This window comes from Thunnus maccoyii, chromosome 4 (assembly GCF_910596095.1).
Source record: "Thunnus maccoyii chromosome 4, fThuMac1.1, whole genome shotgun sequence".
Classification (NCBI taxonomy): Eukaryota; Metazoa; Chordata; class Actinopteri; order Scombriformes; family Scombridae; genus Thunnus; species Thunnus maccoyii.
Window position 1 is genome coordinate 28,891,426 of NC_056536.1, and position 10,976 is coordinate 28,902,401.

Consider the following 10,976-nt stretch of genomic DNA (forward strand, 5'->3'; position numbering starts at 1 on the left):
TTATAAACAGAAGTTTGTTTACAAAGGTAAATCTGATATAAAATATAAATATGCTTTAGAATAAACTGTCAAATTCACTATTCAGCTGCTGTTATATTATTATATTATGTAGTTTTTTCAACCTTGGTTACTGAAGATGTTTTGCACTTTTCATAGATGCTCTTTTATATGTACATGTTATTGTTACATGTTTATTTTTTAAAGAAGTAGAATAAAATATTCCACAATATATAGCTGTGAGATTTCTAATGTACAACAAGTCTGGATTACTAATCAGGCCCAGCAGGCTTTTGTCACAGGCAGCTTCACTCTATGTAAATTGGTTTTTGGTAATTTAATTAATGGCAATTTTTTTAGGAAACTGGCACCAATAAAGTACAATATCAGTTAAGGAAGGTCCTGCATTAAGAAGTGCTGTGTCAACATCTATTGTTTTAGGAAATTTATTATTTTAGTTATATTGTATTATGTTCACATTATGAATATTCCTAATAAAGTAGTGTTTAATCAAATTGCCACCAACTAACACACGCTCATTATTATTATTCAAGCATAGGAGTAGCCTACTGGTTGGATTTGACAAGGTACACACGCAATAAACAGAGGTCAGGAGGAGTCACCTCACACATGAATCAAGCAATGATGAAGCTACCATTAAAAAATAAATTAGAGGTTTTACAGGTCAATTAGTTTTTATGAGGTTAGCGATGCAGATATATCTCATTAGATGTGGATTTACTCAAGCGCTGCTTAAGTACAAATTAGTATTTCCATTTTATACTTTATACTTCACTCCACTGCATTTATTTAACAGATATATTTACTGCTTACTTTTCAGATTAAGATTTTTCCTTAAAAAAAAAAGAAGTGTTTAGCAGTGTAGCAGTTCGACCAAAGAGAGACCTCCCCTCTAAACTACTAAGACGGTTTCATTTTAACCTTTCCTCCTCCATTAATCATCTCACGACCCCTCAGATTTATCTTGTGATTCTTGGGAGGTGCCTGACCCCTAGGTCTTCTTCTTCTTTGTTGATTTTTAGAGGCGGTTTACACCCAAAATGTTGCATTACAGCTTTCTGCTGATTTGAAAATGACACTCAATTCTCCCCTCATCCCATTCTCTAATATAACATGTAAATCTGGGCTCTGAGAGGGACTGAACGCCTCTCTCAACAGCCCCTGCACTTCCTCTCCAGTAATTTCCATGATATAAAAAAAACTTTCATGCTGCATCAACAACTATCTCTATTCTCTCGGATTTCCTTCCTGCTTAAGCGGCACAGTTAATCACCATGGCTAGAAATGCTAAGAACTTAATCTTATCCTTATAAAAAACAATATTCATCATGCTTCCTACCTGATTCGTTCTCCTTTACTTCTTGAATCTTTCCATTTCTAGCTGCTTCCTCAGGGCTTTGCCTTCTCTTGGACCTGATCCTCATGACTTCCATCTCTTTCTTTCTCTTTGGACAGTCTGCTTTCCATGCAGCCATTAGACTAAACTAGCTAACTGTTGAAAATCCTCCTTCCTGCCCAGTCCTAGATGGGCGGGACGTAGCCTCAACCAAACAGGTCACACCTGAACAGATAAAAGGCCTGAATCAGGCCCTGTTCAGCCCCTTCCTTTGTCTGCTGAAGCATAATCTCTGTACATGGAAGCAGATATTTTCTCCTGTTGACTGTACACTGGATGTATCGTTTGTGTGTTTGAATTATGGATATTTGTTTTATTAATTGCTTTTCTTTGTAGAATTAACATAATGGCAAACTAGTGCTATTTGATATTTGATATTGTTTACCAATTATTGTTTTAGTTTGCCTTTTATCTATAAAATCATCTATACCAGTCAACACCTAAAGTGGAAATCCTGTGAAAATATAATAAACAGTTGAATGGATCTCCTCTCTGGTCGTCATGCTTTAACTGGTGTGCCAATGCAGAGCCTCTATAAATAAACCCAGTTACCACCAAGTCACCATTTCTACACTAACTGTTTATAAAGTTGAAACTAGCTCCACCTCCAGCAGCTACAACAGTAACATGCTGCTCTAACACTGATGCTTCAGTTTTATCAGTCTTATCAATCTAATAATGTTGTATATGATAATATAATATTATATAATATATAATATATTTTTCTTTGATATTTTAAGGTTCAAGGTTCATGTTAATTGTCATTATACAATGCAGGATTGTACAATGAAATTCAGTTGTACACCCTTCCCCTCCAAGGTATTTACAAATGTTAAAATATTGTCAAATTATATTAAAATAAAACAATCAATTTGGCAGAGATTGAACAAAGTGTAAAAAAGTAGCAGTAAAGAAGAAATTAAAAAAGGAAAAAAAAAAATGTGCAAAAGTTTTAGGCACTTGTGAAAAATGCTGTAAATGAGGATACTTTCAAAAATAACACCATGAATAGTTTTTATTTATCAGTTGACTTAATACAAAGTTCAGTAAACAGCAGAAACCTGAATGAAATCACTATTTGCTATGAGCAGCTTCGCCTTTAACCTTTTAACATCCACCGGGTCACCGGCGACCCACTTAAGCCAGTTGTAAGCGGTAGCATCACATAGTAATGAGTAAAAGCAATTGGCACAATTTGGCCAATTTGAGATGATTGGAGAGGTTCAGGGACACCAGTGACACCACAAACTAAAAACTCCCTAGCTCCCATAAGGTTAGGCCTAGAGGTCTGGAATTTTATACAGGTTGACAAGATGTAGAAGGTATGTGGTGATTTGCATAGTTCTGGCATAAAGCATGTCCTAATTATTGTTATTCAAATATGACTTATTATAGACGAGGACCAAAAACACTTTTTTGAGCCTTATTTGAACTGATGTAGTTTTGTTTGTGTTTTTTAGCCACATGCTAAACAAGCACATTTCCAGAAACTAGAAGATGTCACTTGTCAAATGAAGCCTAATACCTGCATCATGGCCTTACAGTTCTTCTGTTATAAGCTTTTCCATTTGGGTATGCCAAATAGGCGAAAATTCTATAAAAAGGGTGGACGTTAAGGGGTTAAAAGAGCAGCAGTTCTCCTTGATACACCTTCACATAGTTTTTGAGGTACTTGGCAGGTCGTTTGTTTCTGCATCTTGGAGAAGTTGCCACAGCTCTTCTGTGGATTTCGGCATCTCAGTTGCTTCTGTCTCTTCATGTAATCCCAGACTGAGTCCATGATGCTGAGATCAGGGCTCTGTGGGGGCCAGACCATCTGTTACAGGACTCCTTGTTCCTCTTGTCACTGAAAATAGTTCTTTATGACTCTGGCTGGATGTTTGGGCTCATTGTCATGCTGCAGAATAAATTTGGGACCAATCAGACGCCTCCCTGATTGTTTTGCATTATGGATAAGAATCTAAACATCTAAAGTGCCTAAAACCTTTGCACAGTACTGTATATGCAAGGAATGTAGAGTTATATTGCGTGTATTATAAACATTTTGTTGATAATACTTGCTAAAAGTACACACAGACAGTACTTTTACTTAAGTAGAATCTTAAATGCAGGTTGTTCTTCCACCACTGTTCATTAATCTGCCAAAAAGTTTATAACAGTTCAGAGAAGGAAGTGAAATGTTTTAGTTGCAGTTACCAACATTCTCCAGCAGATGGAGTGAAGTGAGTGGAGTGCAGTACACTGCTGAATATCTCCATTTCATGCTTGCAGGACTTTTACTTACAACTAAATGTTGTACTTTTTACTCAACTACATTTATCAGACATTTATATAATAAAATATGCATGAAAGGTGCATTCTTAACGATGAAACGTTTATACAAAGTTGTCAGAATAAGCCCCACCTCAACTAGCTACAACATTAAAACACTGCTTACATGTTAATGCATCAATAATAATTATGATCCAGTAATATATGTACATATAACACACTGAAAGGCATTATTTTGGATTTAGTTTTAACCTTTTAAGTACATTTTAGTTTAATTTATTACATTTATTTGTCAGGGACTATGTACTGTAAAACATCTCACACAGGAAGAAGAATTGTACCCAATATAGCTAGTACAGTAGCTTATTTCCATCTGCGGTTCCTGCTTGTAGACACAAACAAAATATTGCTCATAATACTTTTGTAATTTTACTTAATTAAGGAGTTTCAGTGCTTCTTCCACTTCTGGGCCTCTGGGTCCAGGGTCTTTAAATCCAGGAGTTGACACCACAAAGTAGTTAATAGTTAATTATCTTTGAGCTGAAAAGACAAAATAATAATACCATATAAAACCTGAAACAAGAGGAAAAGCCATTTGCTGTGAACCTTGTGTGACATTTACTCAACCAAAAATCATGACTTTCAATCAGTTGATTGTTTAAAGGCATTTTTTGACATCGAAATAATGAATCCCGTGTTTGCAAAATATCTTAATCACATTTCCACAGGTCATGTATTAATAATAAAACAATGACCAACAGGATTTGTTCACATAATTACTGATGGAGGCTTCAATCATCAAAGCAGGGCTACGAATGGACATATGTTGACATTCTTCTCATCATTTTAGTCAATTCTCTCGCTGACACTGAAACAAACAATAGTGTGTGTTGATCAGCATCATCAACAATGAAAACAATGCTTGGATGCGTTGGTTACATGCGGTGGAGGTGCAAAAGGTGATTCAGGGTGGATGTCAGCTGTAGGAAGGGACAAACTTTGACTGAACTGTACCAAGGAAATCTTTGAGTACTATCTAATATTATGAAAATCCAGTTTTAAAGTGACAGCCACGTTTAAAATGCACATTAATTAATTTATAAGTTTTGTCATAAATCATGGTATAAAGGACAGTATAGAATGAAATGAATTTTGTTCTCCACCTCATATAGATCACAATATTCACAGGTTCTTTCATCCTCAATCACACCTCTGTATCTTCCAGTATCAATATCTAGTGGTAAAATACCACATAGTATCTGTGTGCAGAGTGATCTCATATTTTATATTCATATTTGTAATCTTTCTTAAATAAACAATAAGTTCTCAAATTTGGCTTTTGCCAGATTTCTTCTGCCCATGTTTATATTGTGGCATGCGAAAAACACTGTTGGAGCAACACAACACGGATACAGTAGTAAGGTGCAAACACATTCCCCAGAGGGGTGCTTTATTGGAGACAAAGCTTAGGGGAAAGAGTGGTGATGGTTGCCTGGGCCAAATCTCAAGGGAGAAGGGAAGCCGGTGCAGGCAGCAGGGAAGAGAAATTGTTGTCTCGGCAGTTGTCAGGCTCGGTGAGGCAGGCGGTCAGTTTTCTGCATCTAGGAACAAAGAGTATAGGTGTGAGCTGTGGTTTGAGGTGAGGTCTAAATTGACCCCCCTCTGGCTGTGAGAAGCCTCTCCTTATGTAGGTGCTGATTAGTCTTGATGAGCTCCTTGTACAGGGAATTGGGTACCAACTGTGGGTGATAATTGCCGTCCTGCCTGCTCCTCCCTGACTTGTGTTGTGCAAACATGGCTGTAGGTGCGATGCTGACCAGGTGAATCTCTGCCCTTGATACCGGAGGGCTGACAGTGCTTGTATCCCCTCATCACCATATGCATTTAGCCCAGACTTAGTATTTAAACTTCTCCACTTCCACATTAGCTTTTTGGAAATAATTTTCTTCAAGTCCACACTCTTCTAATAAATCAAATTTTTCAGATGCCCATTCACCTCCAATAGAATTTTTTTTTTTTTACCTGTAATACCTCCCAATACCATACTCAGAATATGCTTGAACTGATGTACCGTGTAAAAATGACATACTTTAATCTATAAAGAAACCAAGATACTTATATTTATCTGTAAACTCAAGTTGTTTCTCACCAATGCAAAACATTAATTGCTCCACAAGTTATCAGCAACTTACTTTTGTGACACCGTTTGAGATTAAACCCTCAAAACCTGACTGAGGATGCAAAAGGTGTCTTGGGTTTGTTTGATTGTTCCTATGCCTAGCAGTTACCATCAGTTTAAAGACTGCTTTAAAGGGGACCCATCATGAACATTTCCAGGTCTATATTGATATTCTGGGGCGCTGCTTGAATATCTTTGCTTGATTTACAGTTCAAAAGGTTTATCTTATACTGGCTCTTTATGCAGCCCCTCAGTTCAGCCTCTGTGTGAAACAGGCCGTTTTAGCTCCTGTCCCTTTAAGACCCGCCTCCTGATGAGTCCACTCTGTTCTGATTGGTCAGCTTCAGGAAACTGCCCCTCGGCCGACTTCTGGCAGCTCAGGAGGTTACGTAAAATAACAATAGTAGGAATATATTTCTTTTTCTCATTCTTTACTCAAATTGTCAACTTCTCAAACACATCCGTACATCTGTCATGCGAAATCCAGTGGACAAGGCAAACAACCCATGGAACCACCTAAGCAACAACCATACCCTGAGTTTCTTGAGTTATAGATTAGTTTTGATTGTAACTTACCATATACCCACCGTGTTCTCAGGAGACAAAGGGGGACCACTTCCTGCTTTTAAGCTCTTGCTGATATCACAAGTGATGTCATGGGTTAGTCCAAGTATGGGGGGATTTATTTTATTTTGTTTGGTTTGGTAATGTTTGGTTTTGTATTTATGTTATTTCTAATTATTTTGGTTTATGGTGAGGACTATGTTGCTATTGATGTGTCTATAAACAATGTTAACCGATACAAGTGACATTGTCATATAACAGCTGTTGGTATAAGGGAAAGGACAGCCCTGCTAGAAATATGGTTCTGCCTGGATAGATTGGAGGGCCCGTTTAAAGGACCAGTGTGTAAGATTTAGGGGGATCTATTGGCAGAAATGGAATATAATATTCATAAGGATGTTTCATTTAGTGTATACTAGCCTGAAAATAAGAATTGTTGTTTTTGGTACCTTAGAATGAGCCCTTTATATTTACATAGGGAGCGTGTCCTTTTCCATGGAGCCCACCATGTTGCACCGACATGTCTCTACAGTAGCCCAGAACAGACAAGGCTACTGTAAGTTCTCCTATAAGCTTGGAAGGGGGGTATTCAGTTGGTTGTAATCTGCAACTTCACTGCTAGATGTCACTAAACTGGTCCTTTAAGGGGAGAGTTGTTAGTTTGAGAAAGAGCAGAAATGAAAGAGGATGTCAGCATTTTTGTCTGCATGTGAGTATGCCTAAGGTTGAGTTTGCTTGAGTTAAGCCAGTTAAGGCAAGTTTGATTTGCTTGATTTCACTTTTTTGATTTTCATTTTTTTGGAGAAACTTGTTTTTTCGTTTCACTGGTCTGTAGTAATGATGGTGGAAACGAAGCTTTCTGGAGCACTGAATCATGCATTTGTTCCACTATCACTCAGACTGTGTGTGTGTGAGAGAGAGAGAGAAAAAGAGAGCGAGAGAGAGAGAGAGAGAGAGAGAGAGAGAGAGAGAGAGAGAGAGAGAGAGAGAGAGAGAGAGAGAATGTGTGTGTGCAACAATTTGTTGCAATAGTCTGCATTTTTGTGACCAATGTTTAGCATTTCATCCAATTCTACCTTCAGTCGGCAATACAGCAACAATAGAACATATTTCTACAATTGTCTTGTCTTGAATAAAAAGAAACTTGGTACACAAGTTCTCCATAAGAATGTGGAGGACATATTGAAACATGGCACCAATAGTCCCACCTTTTGGCCATTAATAGAATAGCAACATACCACTTATTAACTGCTATATCTCTTAAATTTAATATTCCATGATAACCAAATTCAGCAAAGTTGTACAGATGGGGATGCCAAACAAGTCTGTAGCATTTGATACAATTTCACCTGTAGATGGTTTTTGAAAAAACACAGCTGGCAGCAGCTCTATACCACAGCAGAGAGCTGGCACACATCTGCCTGGACAGTAGAGGATGATTTTTCACTCATCTTCATCCAGTAGATCAGTAGCTGAGTTCCTTTTTGCTTTGCTTGAGGCAAAATACATAACATTTCCAATCAGTCTGGATCGTGCTGTAAGCCCTAACTTCTGTCATGATAATGATTTGGTACCATGCCGTCTGATCACAGCATCAAACAAAATAAGCTGTTTTACTAGCATATACTTCTTTTGTTAGGCCTGAGATCTATTCTTTGAGATTCTTTTTGACTTATTAACCAATCTTGATTGATCTTGAATTTTATTCCCATTTAACGTGAAAAGCACTGGATTGAGTGAATTAAGTGAATTGAATTGAGGTTTAAAATCAGAGTCATGGCAATTGGCTTCATCTGTACTGTTGCTAAAATAATCTCTCGTTTCAGCGGCATGTCAACATTTCTGTGAGTGGAGCTGGACTTGTGATTCTGATACTCCAAATTACAAGGTGAGTTTCATTTTCCTTCATTTTATATGCCGGCGTCTCCAAACGACTTAATTTTATTTAGATAATGTCCCATTGCTTTCTGTCTAGAAATTGTTTTCTTTCATGCCTAAGTACTAGTGGATTTAGTACTATAGTGGCCTATATGAAACACATCAGCAATCTACAGCAACATCCCTAACTTAGTCCTTTAGAATGGATGTGCTATATAAATTAAGTATCTTTATTATCATCATTATTATTATTATCTTAATAAATAAATAAATAATTCACACCCTCTCTGAACACACTTTTTTTGTTTTTCAGGTGGTTCATAGGGAAAAACTCTGAAAGGCACCCTGGCAGGACGGGACAAAGTCCGGTCACCGAAGGCAGAAAGTCACCCAGAAAAAGACAACATTAGTCAACCTCTGTGTGTTGAGTCTACTAAAGAAACGGATGGACTCACCCACCTGCAAGATCAGTCTCTTAGTCACACTTTTCAATTACTCACTGAGTTATTCTTGGTCAGCAAATGCATTCCCATTATTCAATTAGGGGGAGCAAAGTTATGGTTTTGCGACCCCACTTTTTTGTCTTTTTAGAAATAATCTTATCATCATACAGTCCTCGCAATCAGGTGATTCTTTTTAAGCAGCCTTTATAAATGATCATTTTTCTATTTTCAGCAACAAAAACAAGTAATAAAAAAATCTGATGTTCGCGGACCACCCTTTGAGTTGGTTCAGTCCAACCCGTCATGAGAGACAGACAGAGCGGAGCGTTTTCTCACAGCATTAAAGTGTCTGAAATAACAAACAGTCAAATGTTCAGCGGTGGAAAGTAACTTGTTTAGACTTCTACAAAATATTCTGCTTTAGTTTCAGTTTTAGTCAGACTTTGAACGGAATTATTTTTAAATATGATGACACATCAGTCCGTGCTCTGTGCTGTGCTTTCATTATTGTGATTATTCTCTCATTTTCTCATACAAGTTCACTCTAAGGAGAAGTAAGGTCTATTCCTCAACTAAAATGGCCCTTTTAAGTCTTGAGGAGCAAAAATGCCCTTCTGAGTTGTGCATTAAAATAGTCCTTGATTTGAGATAATGTAGGTTAAAATAATCTGCTTTTGAAGTTATGATTATTTATTCCTGTATGACATTACAACTACATCATCTAGTGGTGCCAATAGCTACCACTAGAACCTGTGTAACTATCTAATTACAATTAGATAGTTGTTGTGAGACCATTTCATTCATCCAAATTGTTTTTACTATGTTGTAGTTGTTAGACTTTGAAGATGCCTTGTGAGTATTAGGGATGTGCAGAGGGCCCAGTATTTCTATTTATATCTGTATTTGACAGACAGTAGAAATCTGACACCTTGTGTTACTCTAATAGCTTATCCACTAACACAGTACCTGTCTGTAATACATAACTGAGTGCAATCTATAAAGTTTATTGATAAAGTGCACATTTTTTATTTCATTTCATTTCAGTAAAAAACTCTATCTTGGTGGGATCTACCCAAGTAATGGTAAATAATGACTCGTTGGTCTGGTAGCTAATGGATGGGGATTGAAGTCTTTGCTGCAGAAATGGAAAAAACTGGGACATGTCAATGTTTTTGTTCTGAACCTTGGTCTTGCTGATATTTTGTATGGTTTTAAAGAAACACCTTGAAGTTGTATGATGTGTCTTAACATTTGAAGTCACAAATTAAATGGCTGATTATTCACTGTTGGAAAATACTTTGAATGAAGTTTTCTCCATCTGCAGAGACTAGAGTCGCAGCAGCACGCTGCACTGGGCCCTGTGGAAGGATGGCAGGTTAGTCTGACTGACTGACTGACTGACTGACTGACTGACTGACTGACTGACTGACTGACTGACTGACTTCAGTGCTGCCATCGGCCTGAAAATTGCAAGATTTCCCTCTGTTGAAATGTGGCTGGAACAGATTGCCGCCCTGATGCTGCTGGAGAAGTTGACTTTGTCTGGGTCATTTGTCTTTTGCTATTGTGTGATTGGTGAAAGCAGACCCCATTCAAACTTTAAAACGTTCACAAAACTTTAATTTACAAAGTTGTATTCTGTGTTGTGAAATACCACTGACAAGGTCAGGCACATGCACAGAGGGACCTCAAAGGGGGCTTGAGCACCTGCCTGTTTGGCCTCTTAGAGATAAAGTGTCCCTTTACTGGGGTGATTTTTCAAATAAATAAATATATTCCTGTTGATCCTGCTACATCCAGTGTGACACAACAATATACTCAGTACCTCATATTGTTTCTAGCTGACAAAGAATTTATATTGGTATATGTCAATGTTGATAGTTTACTGTGGGGTAAAGTGATTTTAGGTGACAGATCTCAGTAGCACTAAAGTTCAAGGGGACTATTATTGTCATCGCACATCCCATGCAAAGCAGGTATGGATCTGTGTGCATGTTAAATAAAAAATAACAATGTATGACATCCATACATTCTTGTCACATTATGACACGTTGTGATTAGAATTAAAGGTTCTGTCAGAAATTCCTTCTCATTAGTGACATCTGTGGCCATTAAATGAGCTGCAGTCAACACACTGGTGCTCGCAAAATGAGACTGCTACAGGTGATGTCTTTTTCCTCACTTACACTTCTTATAATTAAACAAAAGATCTCTCACATTGTGTTTT